The sequence below is a fragment of the Piliocolobus tephrosceles genome, chromosome 15, assembly GCF_002776525.5.
Source record: "Piliocolobus tephrosceles isolate RC106 chromosome 15, ASM277652v3, whole genome shotgun sequence".
Taxonomy (NCBI): domain Eukaryota; kingdom Metazoa; phylum Chordata; class Mammalia; order Primates; family Cercopithecidae; genus Piliocolobus; species Piliocolobus tephrosceles.
The window spans coordinates 47,089,565-47,100,592 of NC_045448.1; the positions used below are offsets into that span (position 1 = coordinate 47,089,565).

Below are 11,028 nucleotides of genomic sequence, written 5' to 3' on the forward strand. Positions count from 1 at the left end.
CCCTTCCAAGGCCTGAGACCTGCAAGCCAAGAGGACTCAAACACCAGTCTCCTCTTGAGTGTATGCATGCACAACTCTTTCAAGAGGTTTGAAAGTAAAAAGAAGGAGCAGGATGGAGCAGCAGTTGAGGAGAGGATTATAAGATCCCCTCTCTCATCAGGAGGTGTTGCTTTGTTTGGTTGTCTGTCTTGAAAGGATGCGAAAACCTGAGTATTTGTATAGGCTGAGAGAAGAACCCAGGGGACAGGGAGAGGGGACCGGAAACATCACATCTGGATGCCAAGCACATCATCTTTCTGTCTCACTGGTCAGAGTCACGGGAGCTTAGCCCTGAAAGGGACCTTAGAGTTTAGCTCCTTCATTTTGCAGATATAGAGAGAGTAGGCACAGAAGAGGACCTGCCCGGGGTACTTCTGCAGCCAGCTGCTTGCTCCTGACATCCCATATGTCTAGGACTTCATAGTGTGCCCTCTGGAAAGACAACTATTTTTTAATTGCCTTTTTTCACATCTCCACAAGTTGTAAAATAACTCTTCTATTTCTTCTCTGTTCCTATGCCCTTACCTATCTTCCCAGAACACAATGGCATATGAACCCTTGGTTCCTGCCAAATGCAGCCGAGGAAGTGGGAAGAGCCATTGGATTGAGTGGACCAGGAGACTATGCCCTGACAATGGGGATGCTGCCAGGCTCGGCAGGCCTCCACTTCCCCTCTGCCTGTCCTCTGTCTCCCGGGGTAGGGAAATCCAGGGATCTTTATTCCCCAGCATTCCTTTCCAGCATGGTGCTAAGTTAGATTCTGGCAGTAAGATGCACTTGCACAAGCATCAGAAGCTGAAGGCGAGAGAAAGTCCTTCTCTGAATTGGCCTGGGCAGATGCGTGGTAGACGGCAGCTTTCAGACAAGCTCCTGCACGCTGTCTGCTTTCTGCTTTGGTGCTGCAGGCAATTGATATGATCTCCATGCCTTCTCTGCAATCCTGGCACTTCGTGATTCTGTGAGGTCTGACAGTGGCTTCCCTGATCTTCCCTAATTCAGCCCTTCCATCCATTATGAATGCCTCTAAATCCCTTGTATAAAAACCCTGTGTATTTGGAATATCTAGAGCAGCTTCCAGTATTATAACCAAACCCTGACTGACACACTGGCACAGATAAAGAAGCTACGTAAAATGATGTGGGGGAAACATCCTGTTCAATCTTCCCGGCAGTGCTGATGTTAGACTGTCATTTTCCCAGTTTCATAGATTAGAAGCCTGAGGCTAAAGAGGTCAAGGTTGCCTGACTCCCAAGCCATTCTCTTTCTACTAGATCATTCTACTCTGCTTCTCTTAATAGATAGGGAGAAGCAGGCATAAAAGGGAAAGAGAAAAGCAGCAGGGGAGGACATGACGGAGATAGACAAAGGAAGAGGCGAGCAGAGACTTATTTGAAGTAGAAAGGGAGAGAGGAGAGAGAAACCCCAAGGGTTCTGGAAAGTTGGAGAAACTTCTCATAACCTCTTCTCAGACGGTGCTTTACAAGGTTACCCTTGCTCTTGGGCAATAGTAGTTAGCCAGGTAACGACTGTTCACAGCCCTTTGCCTGTTCTTTATTCTCAGGCTTTTGAGATTGCAGTGTGAACAGAAGACACAGCAACCCATGGAGTGAAGAATTCTTTGGCTGCCCCAGCGATGCAGAGCAGTGTTCCCCTGGAGAGTGGGTGGACTCAAGCAGAAGGGCAGCCCCAGCCCTGGGCTCATGGGGAATGGGAATCAGGTTTGCCCTTGAACCCCAGGGTAGCTGGTGAAGGCTGTCTTGGATAATCTTCGGCCTCTCCCTTCCAGACTCTTCTCAAAGCATCCCCATCTCACCTGGGTATCCTAGTCCTTCTGCTACTCCTGTGCTTGCCTTCCTGGGACCGTGACACTTGCAGTTCCTGCTGACTCGGAGTGCCCCTCCTCGCTCTGTGTCCTGTGAGAAAGCAGGTAGGTTGATGAGGGAGGGCAGGGGTGGGAACCTGGAACCCTCCTATGTGACACCCTGGTCACGGTCCCTCTATGTGGATAGGAAGGGCCAGGCTGGAGTTGTGGGGATTAAAGGCAGTACATGAGATCTGGTCCAAATCTCACAATATCCTGAATTCCCACAGCACGGACAGGGGCCTTAGAGTTCCTATAAGCCAATCCCTTTATTTTATTAACAAAGAAATCAAGGCTCACAGAGGTGAGGGCAGGAGTCCAAGGCCATACCGTCTGCACACCGGCTCAGGGCCTGGCACCCAGCCCAGCGCCCTTCCCTCACCTTCTCACTGCCTGGCAACCCTGCGCCTCCCCCAGCCCTGGCGCCCAGTGAGCCGGCACCTCGCATATGATTACAATTACCGTGAGTTTGGCTTGAGCCCAGCCGTACTGCGAGCACAACCAGGCCTGGTCACTGGCCAAGTTTCCATCTCAGTAGAAAAATGAAAAAGTTCAAGGGATGAATGTTAATCCCAAACACACGAGCAGGAAGGAGTGGGGTGAGGGGGAGAGGCCCAGCCAGGATCTCTTAGGGCAACATCAGTCCAGCAAGAGCTCCTGAGACCCACCCCAGGGGCACATTTATGCTGGCCACATTTGTGCTGCTTTGTGGTTGTAAATGCTGCTGCCTCCAGGGCCTGAGATGGAACTCAGCTGGTGAGACTTGGCTGGTGGTCCCGGCCCTTCTCGGTTGCCTCCTGCCTTGTGTATTGTTCATGTGTATTGTTCATGACCTTTGTGTTTCTGTCATTTACTTGAGCAACTCCATCTCCTGCCACAGATAAGGCAGCAAGCACAGAGACCAAGGGACTTGCCTGAGGTCAGATAGCCACTGAGGAGTGGGACTGGGCTGAAACATAGGCATCTGGGCAGCCAGGCTGTCAGACAGCCCCTCTCCGTCAGAGCTCTCCAGAGCAGCCTGGGCCTTCCTAGGATGTTCCTGCTCCCTTCTGCCTGCCACTCTGCTCAGCGTCCGAGGAGCTACCTAGCTCTGTCTGCCCCACATCTTGCTGCATGGCCTTGGTGAGGCTCTGAATTCCACCCCGGCTGCTGACTTCTGTCCTTCTAATGCTGACGTCTCACATCTTTGAGGCTTCCAGGCTGATATTTTCCCAGATCTTTCTCTCTGAGACTAAGATTCCTGTTTTTTTCTCCCATTTCTGAAACATTTCTGAGTAATACAACTCTCCCAGATTTCTCAGCTCCCAGGAACTCCTGTCTGCAAACTGTGCTTGGTTCTAGTTTCAAGAAGGACAGCAACATATTGGAATTTTTGATCAATGATATATAGGCAGTTACCCTAACGTATTTACCCCAGGTTAGATAGATATGAGGAGAGCCACTGCTCCCCTGCCTTGGGGACAAAGGAGTTATCATTTTGCTGGAACTCTAAGAACACCATGTGATATTCTTATGGAGGACAGCAGCCATCAATTAAATATCAGCTGTCAAGTGGGGAAGAGCTGTGGTCCCATAGGGAACAACTGACTTTTTGATTGCTCATGTCCCCGAGGGGATCCACTTTGTCAGAAAATGAGGTCTGTCTGAGATAAATGTGCTTATTTACACCAGCTTCGAGACTGGTTGAGGTCGGCCCAGGGCCTGCAGCCAGGTATCTGAGCAATGGCAATGGGGAGAGCTCCAGAGTGCAGCTTCTTGCCGACTTGGGGATTTATAGGCTTCCTGACAGGCAGAGCAGCCTCAGTTTCGAGGCTAGCAGCGGGAAGCCAGGAGATTGGCCAAGGTCTTCTCAGAGGCTTTGCAAGAAGCTGAGCCCTTGTTGGAAACGCCTTTGAAACCCAGGGGTGTCATCTTGCATCTCCTCTTGAGTCAGAGCCACAGCAGCAGGGCATTTTCAGGGGCCATGGGGGAGAGGGGGAGAGGGGGAGAAGGGCATGAAGGCAGCGGGTAGGGGAGCAGAAAGTGGAAATAAAGCTTTGTTTCCAAAAGGTCATCTCTCTCTTTTTTCTGCTTTTCAAAGGCCCAAATGATCACTTTGTGTTTGAGACAATCTGGTCTTAAAAAAAAAAAATGAAGAAAGGAAAAGATGTTTTTCCAGGTCTAATTATAAAGTCATAAGGCTGGAAAGATTTGGAGAAAACATCTGTCTCTCGGCTCTGCCTCCACTAGGCACACACCTAAGTCAAGGGGGAGGTGTTTGTCTATGACTAACCAGCTGGCGGACTCCGTGGGTCTCAGGGCACTCCCGCCCTCAGTCTATCCACAGTCCCATCGCTGGAGTTAAAGTCCACTTCTTCCTTTTAATCCTCATGGGAACTGGAAAGTGGCCAAGAGACTGGAAGAGCCAATGATTTGGGTTCTCCTGGAATGTTAGGGAAAGCAGGTTGGGGGTCTCTGTCCCTCACCCCAGGGCACCCCGTCTTTAAAACCTGTGCTGCCCCGAGAAAGGGCAAGTCTCAGAGCCAGGGCTGCCTGCTGGTCTTCTGTCCCCAACAGGAGTGGACTGAACAGCGTGCCCCTGGGAGGTTTGTCTTCCTAAGCAGATCCAATCGGTCTTTTTGTTCTGATCAAGTAAAACAGAGTGGATATTCCTTGAGTTAGTGCTGGTGGGAGGAAGTTTGGGGATGGAGAAAAAGTCTCATTCTCTCCCCCACCTTTCAAAACTACAAATCTCCAATTCCCCAAGGTGAGGTGGGGGTCGGGGAGGGAACAGGCAGGTGTCTGGCAGGAGAGGCTGGTCTCCAAGGGCCCCTCCAGCTCTGACCAGCTTTGTGCTCTAAGCCAGGCCCTGGTAGGACCCCTGTTCCCTTGCTGCAAGCCTCTCCTTGTTTCCACGGCTGTTCACAGCCCTGACTGCTCAAGATGACATTTTCTAAACACTGGAGACAGAGATAAGAAGCAGACGGAGAAAGTCTGAGAACTGGAGCTGGGCCCAGGGAGGGAAGTGGGCTCCTTGCTGAGAGCAGGCAGAGGCATCCAGACCCTGCCGCCGATGAACACGCTGGCAGGGACCTCTCGCCATTGCTTTGACACAGTGCTGAGTCAGGGTCCAACGCCACCACCAGAGCCTGACCCCTTGGTCCAGCCAGTTGTTCACTGGTCAGAACACGTGCTCCCTGAGCAGCCTCCTTGCAGGCACCACCCCACCCCGTGAGGACTCCTTTATTTATACCCAGAAAGGGAGAATGGGATGCAGTTTCATGAAGCGCTGTTCACTGCTACGCCCTGGTCCCTAGATGAGGTCTGGCACGTGGCTTTGCGGCACTCGGTAAATATCTATAGAAAAAAATAACTTGCTGTACTAGTCTTCCTGGAATGAGCTGGCATTTGAGCTGGGACCAGTTTCCTGGAGAAGGGATTTCAGAAAAAGCAACCAGGTATCCCTCAAAGCAAACACACGGTGGCTTGGTTAGGTACAGATGACTTCCATGGGGGAATTGGGGTGAGCTGCGCTCTTAAACCTCTCTGGGTGTTTTCAGGGAAGCCATATAACAGTAACAACAACAATAAAACCAGTGCTACCTTTATGCAGAGAGGGAGGGGCTCTTCTGACAGGGCCTCCTGAGAGTGGTCTCAAGGTCACTTCCAGGCTTCCTCCGATCCCTGAAAAAGAACCAGACTGGCCTGCTTCTCTGCATCCCAGGGCCCTCATAAAAGTGAGGGCTGTTTGGGGGTCCTGGGTCAGATCCCCAGCCAACTCCTATCCCATTGAACTCCCACCTCCAAAGGCAATCTAATAGCTCCTGCCGGGATCTCGAGCGCCAAGGGAGACCTTCATGCCACGCACATTCTGGGACCATCTTTGGTTCCCCTCTCAGCCTGGACAAGCAGTGAAATACAGCATCCAGCTGCTGCCCGGCTCAGTCATGCTATCTGGGGACAGAAACCTTGAAAGGCATCCCAGCTCTAGCCAAGGAAAACATGAGTCAGGTCTGGCTAAGCCAGGTGGCTTCCCTCTCTCCACCTTCCATCCCCACACCCCCAACTCCACAGCCAATGAGTTCTTTGGGTAACCCCAAGACCCCACTCCCACACAGCCTACGGCCAGTGAAGGCATGCCGGCAGGATTCTAGAACCTTGGCCTGGCTGTGGGTTGCTGACTTCGAAAGTGTAGCAGGTGTGGGGCTCTAGCTCCAGCCCTCCTCAAAGGAGACAGGAGCATTCCCTGTGGCCGTCCAGCCTTCCACCTACCCTAGCCTTCTCTGCACAGGGTTCCCTTTTGGGGCACTGTGATTGTTCTCAAAGGCAGAGCCCACCCTGGCCAGGAGCCACACATAATGTGGCTCATAATGGCTTATCCCACTCATAATGGAAGACTTTTCCATTTTAAGCCATAATGGCTTATCCCACTCATAATGGAAGAATTGTCCTGACTCCTCATCCCAGCCTATCCGGGGGCTTCCATTCTCCTGCAGGTCTCACCTCAGGCTGAAATGTTGATATTTCCTTGTGTTTGGGGACACCGCTGCTGGATTTTGTGGAGAAACCTTTCCTGCCTTCGTGTGGCTTCTGTTTTGTTTGTTTGTTTATGTATTTATATATTTATTTATTTTGAAACAGAGTCTCACTCTGTCACCCAGGCTGGAGTGCAGTGGCGTGATCTCAGCTCACTGAGCCTCTGCCTTTGGGTTCAAGCGATTCTCCTGCCTCAGCCTCCTGAGTAGCTTGGATTACAGGCGCCTGCCACCATGCCCAGCTAATTTTTGTATTTATAGTAGAGATGAGGTTTCACCATGTTGGCCAGGTTGGTCTTGAACTCCTGACTTCAAGTGATCCACCCACCTTGGCCTGGGTGCTAGGATTACAGGCGTGAGCCAGTTTGCCTTGCCGGGGCTTCTGTTTTAAAAGCTTCTCCACTATCTCTTCTCCAGAGGAAGAGGCACAGGTTCTCACACACAGGGACCTCAGAGTCCCTTGTTTGGTACACTCTAGAACAGCATTCTCTAATAGAAATATACAGCAAGCCATAAATGAGTCACCCACGCAACCTAGTGTTTTATAATCACCTTAATTTCGTAGGAAGTAAAAAAAGTGAGATTCATTTTAATACTAAATTTTATTTAACCCAATATATTTATATTAACCCAAATGAATATTATCAAATCAGTCATTTAATTCATATAAAAAGTTACTAATGAGAAATTTCACATTGTTTTTCCATACTAAATGTATTGCTTCCTAGGGCTGCTGTAATTGTCACAAACTGGGTGGCTTTAAACAACAGACATGTATTGTCCCACAGTTCTGGAGGCCAAAAGTCAGAAATCACGATGTCAACAGAGCCATGCTCCCTCTGAAGACTCCAGGGACTGTGAAAGCAAAGTAAAAACTTGGGAGCCCAGGGTGGGCACGGTGGCTCATGCCTGTAATCCCAACACTCTGGGAGGCTGAGGCAGGGGGATTGCTTAAGCTCAAGAGTTCAAGACCAGCCTGGGGAACATGGCAAAACCCCGTCTCTATGAAAAATACAAAAATTAGCCAGGTGTGGTGGTATGCACCTGTGATCCCAGTTACTTAGGAGTCTGAGGTGGGAGGATCACTTGAGCCCAGAAGGTTGAGACTGCAGCCAGCTGAGATTGCACCACTGCACTCTAGCTTGGGTGACAGATTGAGACCCTGAAAAAGAAAAAAAAAAAAAAAAAGGGAAACAAGCAAGAACAAAAGAAAGAAAGAAAGAGAGAGAGAGGGAGAAAGAAAGAAAAGAAAGAAAGAAAGAAAGAAAGAAAGAAAGAAAGAAAGAAAGAAAGAAAGAAAGAAAGAAAGAAAGAAAGAAAGAAAGAAAGAAAGAAAGAAAGAAAGAACAAACGAACTTGGGACTCCAATTCACCCTGCCAAAAGAAAAACATATTAAGCTGAAAGCTGAGTCATAGAAGAAGCTGCCTTTTTTTTTTTCCCTGAGCAGATAGCTACAGATAAAAAGTAAAATACCTCCACAGTAGCTACTGAATGTTTACCTTATCTTATGGTGAACTCGAAAGGAATACATAATTGGCCATTCCCCTACCTACTTTTCTCTTGCAACATATGGATTTAGTTATGTGACCTCTTTCCCCTCGAGCCTGCTTTTCTCTGAGGACATCTTTTTTGAGGTCCTCAGAATCATCCTTGGAGAAAGGCACAGACCTGTCTCTGGGCGTGTGTCCTTAACCTTGGCAAAATAAACCTCTACATTGGTTGATTGATATCTGACTCAGATACTTTTTTGTTTACAGGAAGCACCCCTCCATGCCTCCTCCCAGCTTGGGTTGGTGCTAGCAATCCCTGGCTTTCCCTGGCTTGTAGCTGCATCATTCCCACCTCTGCCTTCATTACCACATGGCCTTCTTCCTCCCGCGTGTGTCTCTGTGTCTTTATATGGCCTTGGAGAACAGACATTGGATTTATAATCAGCCAAACCCAGTAAAATCTTATCTAATTACATCTGCAAAGACCCTATTTCCAAATAAAGTCACATGCTGAGGTTCCAGGTGGACATGGGTTTTAGAGAGACTCTATTCGCTTAGTACAATGTTGAGTGCAGTGACCACTCCCCCACCTGATATTTGGCTCCCAAGATCCTGTCACTGTCGGCTGTTTTTTTATTGTCTTTGTTCTTTATTTTCATTCTGGCAGGCTTTTGGGTAGGATCAAAGGTAAAAAGAAACAGGTGAGATTAATTTTAATAATATTGTTTATTTGACCCAGTATATTCACAATATTATTTCAATGTACAATCAGTATAGATAATTATTAATGAGATATTCTTCATTCTTTTTTTTTCACACCAAGTCTTCAGAATGCTATATGTATTTGACCTGTGTACCACATGCCAATTTAAACTAACCACATTTCAAGTGCTCGACAGCCACATGGGGCCAGTGGCCACCCCCATATTGGACAGCACAGCTCAGGAAGTTAGAATAAAGGGGTGAGGACTCTGGTGAAGCCAAGGACGCCTCTGGGGAGGCCAGTGGATCCCAAGGAACGGTATTCACCTGATGGCCTCACCCCCTCCAGGTTCTCTCCTGATTATGTTTCGTCCATGAGAGGTGGTCTCATGGTGACGAAGGGAGGAATTCATGCAACATCAGCTCACACTGTATCAAACCAGAAGGATGATATGGTTTGGTTGTGTCCCCACCCAAATCTCATCTTTAATTGTAACTTCCACAATTCCCATGTGTCGTGGGAGGAACCCGGTGGGAGGCGATTGAATTATGGGGGCAGTTCTTTCCTGCACTGTTCTCATGATAGTGAATGAATCTCACGAGAGCTGGTGGTTTTAAAAATGGGAGTTTCCCCGCACAAGCTCTCTTTGCCTGCTGCCATCCACATAAGATGTGACTTGCTCCCGCTCCCCTTCCACCATGATTGTGAGGCTTCCCCAGCCATGTGGAACTGTAAGTCCATTAAACCTCTTTCCTTTGTGAATTTCCTTTGTGAATACCCGTTCTCAGGGATATCTTTATCAGCAGCATGAAAACGGACTAATCCAGTGAATTTGTTCATTCACAAGAAAAGAGGCAAGCAGCTGGCTGCTCTCTCTCGTCCCTATGTTCAGTCCCTCCCTTTCCTGTAGGCACAATGCTTAAGGACCCAGGCCTGGACTTCTGGGCTCGGAACCAGGGCCTTTCCTTACTGAGCGCAAATGATTGAAAATCTCAGGCTACCAAAGTGGGAGGCATGCACCTCCCCAACAGAGACATGCCATTGCCAGTGGGGACACTGGACTCCCTGTCCCCAGGCAGTGTGGGATGGATGTGGCCGTGTGCCTAGGACTGGCTCTTTTCTACTTCTCTGCTGCGGACCTGACCCCTTCTGACCAGCATCTTTTCCTTTAGATATGTGGGTCTCACTGGCCTGGGTCCCATTCTGTCTCTTTTTAGCATGGCTTAGCCTCTGTCTGCTTTGATTTCTATGTGTCAATTTTGTGGTCAAACTCCCAAAGAGCAACCTCATTCCTCTAGGGAATGGGCTCCCTCAGTTTGCTCCCTTGAAACACCTACAATTCTTTATTCTCCTGGACCCTGCTCTATAGCCTCTGTGTTTTTCTGAGAAAATCAGAAATAACCAGAACCCAGACCTGGAAGCTAGACCCGAAGACATAGTTCATCCACCTCTTGGGCTCTGGGGCCTGCTCAGGGTGTGCACGCTGGGGAGTGGAGCACCCTCTCAACGGGCCTGCCTGTCCTCAGGCCCCAAAACAGACAGTGGTCCTGAGCTGGGAGAGCAGGATGACAAAGGCTTGCATTTGCACTCTGGAGCCAAAACATCACCGGATGGAAATTGAAGTAGAGAGAAAAAGAATGAGTTCAGGGGATGAGGAATTCATGATGTTAACTCAGGGGTACCACTAGTCCCCTAAAGCTGCAAATAACATGAATCAATCCCTCTCTCTCTCTTACACACACACACACACACACACACACACACACTCACTCACTCATCTTGAGAGCCTTCCAATTTTTTTCTGTAATGCACGGACCTCACAAAAAAAATGACTCAGCCTTACATAAGAGATGGGAATTTGAGGGGGACCAGGAGGGTGATGACTCACTGCCTTGAAATTTCCAGTGGGATACACATGTTTTCTTAGATGACTTTTTAAACATTTATCTTTAATGATTGTCCAAAATAAATGGTTTGGGAGGCAAAACGGAGTAAGGATCCCACGTCAGGGCAGGAAAGAATAGTCATGATGGAGAGGAGAGGGCAGGAGGCTGAGGACAGGGCCCTTTCAGGTCAGGTCTCAGAATGTTCTGGTGAGAATCCAGAACTCTCCTCCCAGGACCTCAGGGCATTTCAGGAACCATAATAATACAACCACTTCATATAGCAAGAATCAGCTTCTGAGGCCTCCAGGAAGTACCTTGATTTGAAAGAGCTGTGACCAACCTCAGAGGCATCGACTACCACGCTGCAGAAGTCTGCCAGGCCGTGGTCCTCAGCCCTGTGCACAGGCTAAAACCCCAATCCCAGCTGCACCCCAGACCAGTCAATCGGCATCTCTGGAGATGGGGCCCACGCATCCATCTATCTATCTATCTATCTATCTATCTATCTATCTATCTATCTATCTATCTATCTAT

General features: G+C 48.9%; 1 long non-coding RNA gene across 1 annotated transcript in view; it reads left to right on the forward strand.

The window, feature by feature from the left end:
* The first annotated feature begins 1,861 nt into the window (after window positions 1-1,861).
* The window catches only part of LOC111550433, a 14,059-nt gene continuing 4,892 nt past the window's right edge, over window positions 1,862-11,028 (forward strand). Inside the window, exon 1 of the long non-coding RNA XR_002734030.1 lies at window positions 1,862-1,966. This is a non-coding gene — a long non-coding RNA (uncharacterized LOC111550433). The remainder of the gene's footprint in view (window positions 1,967-11,028) is intronic.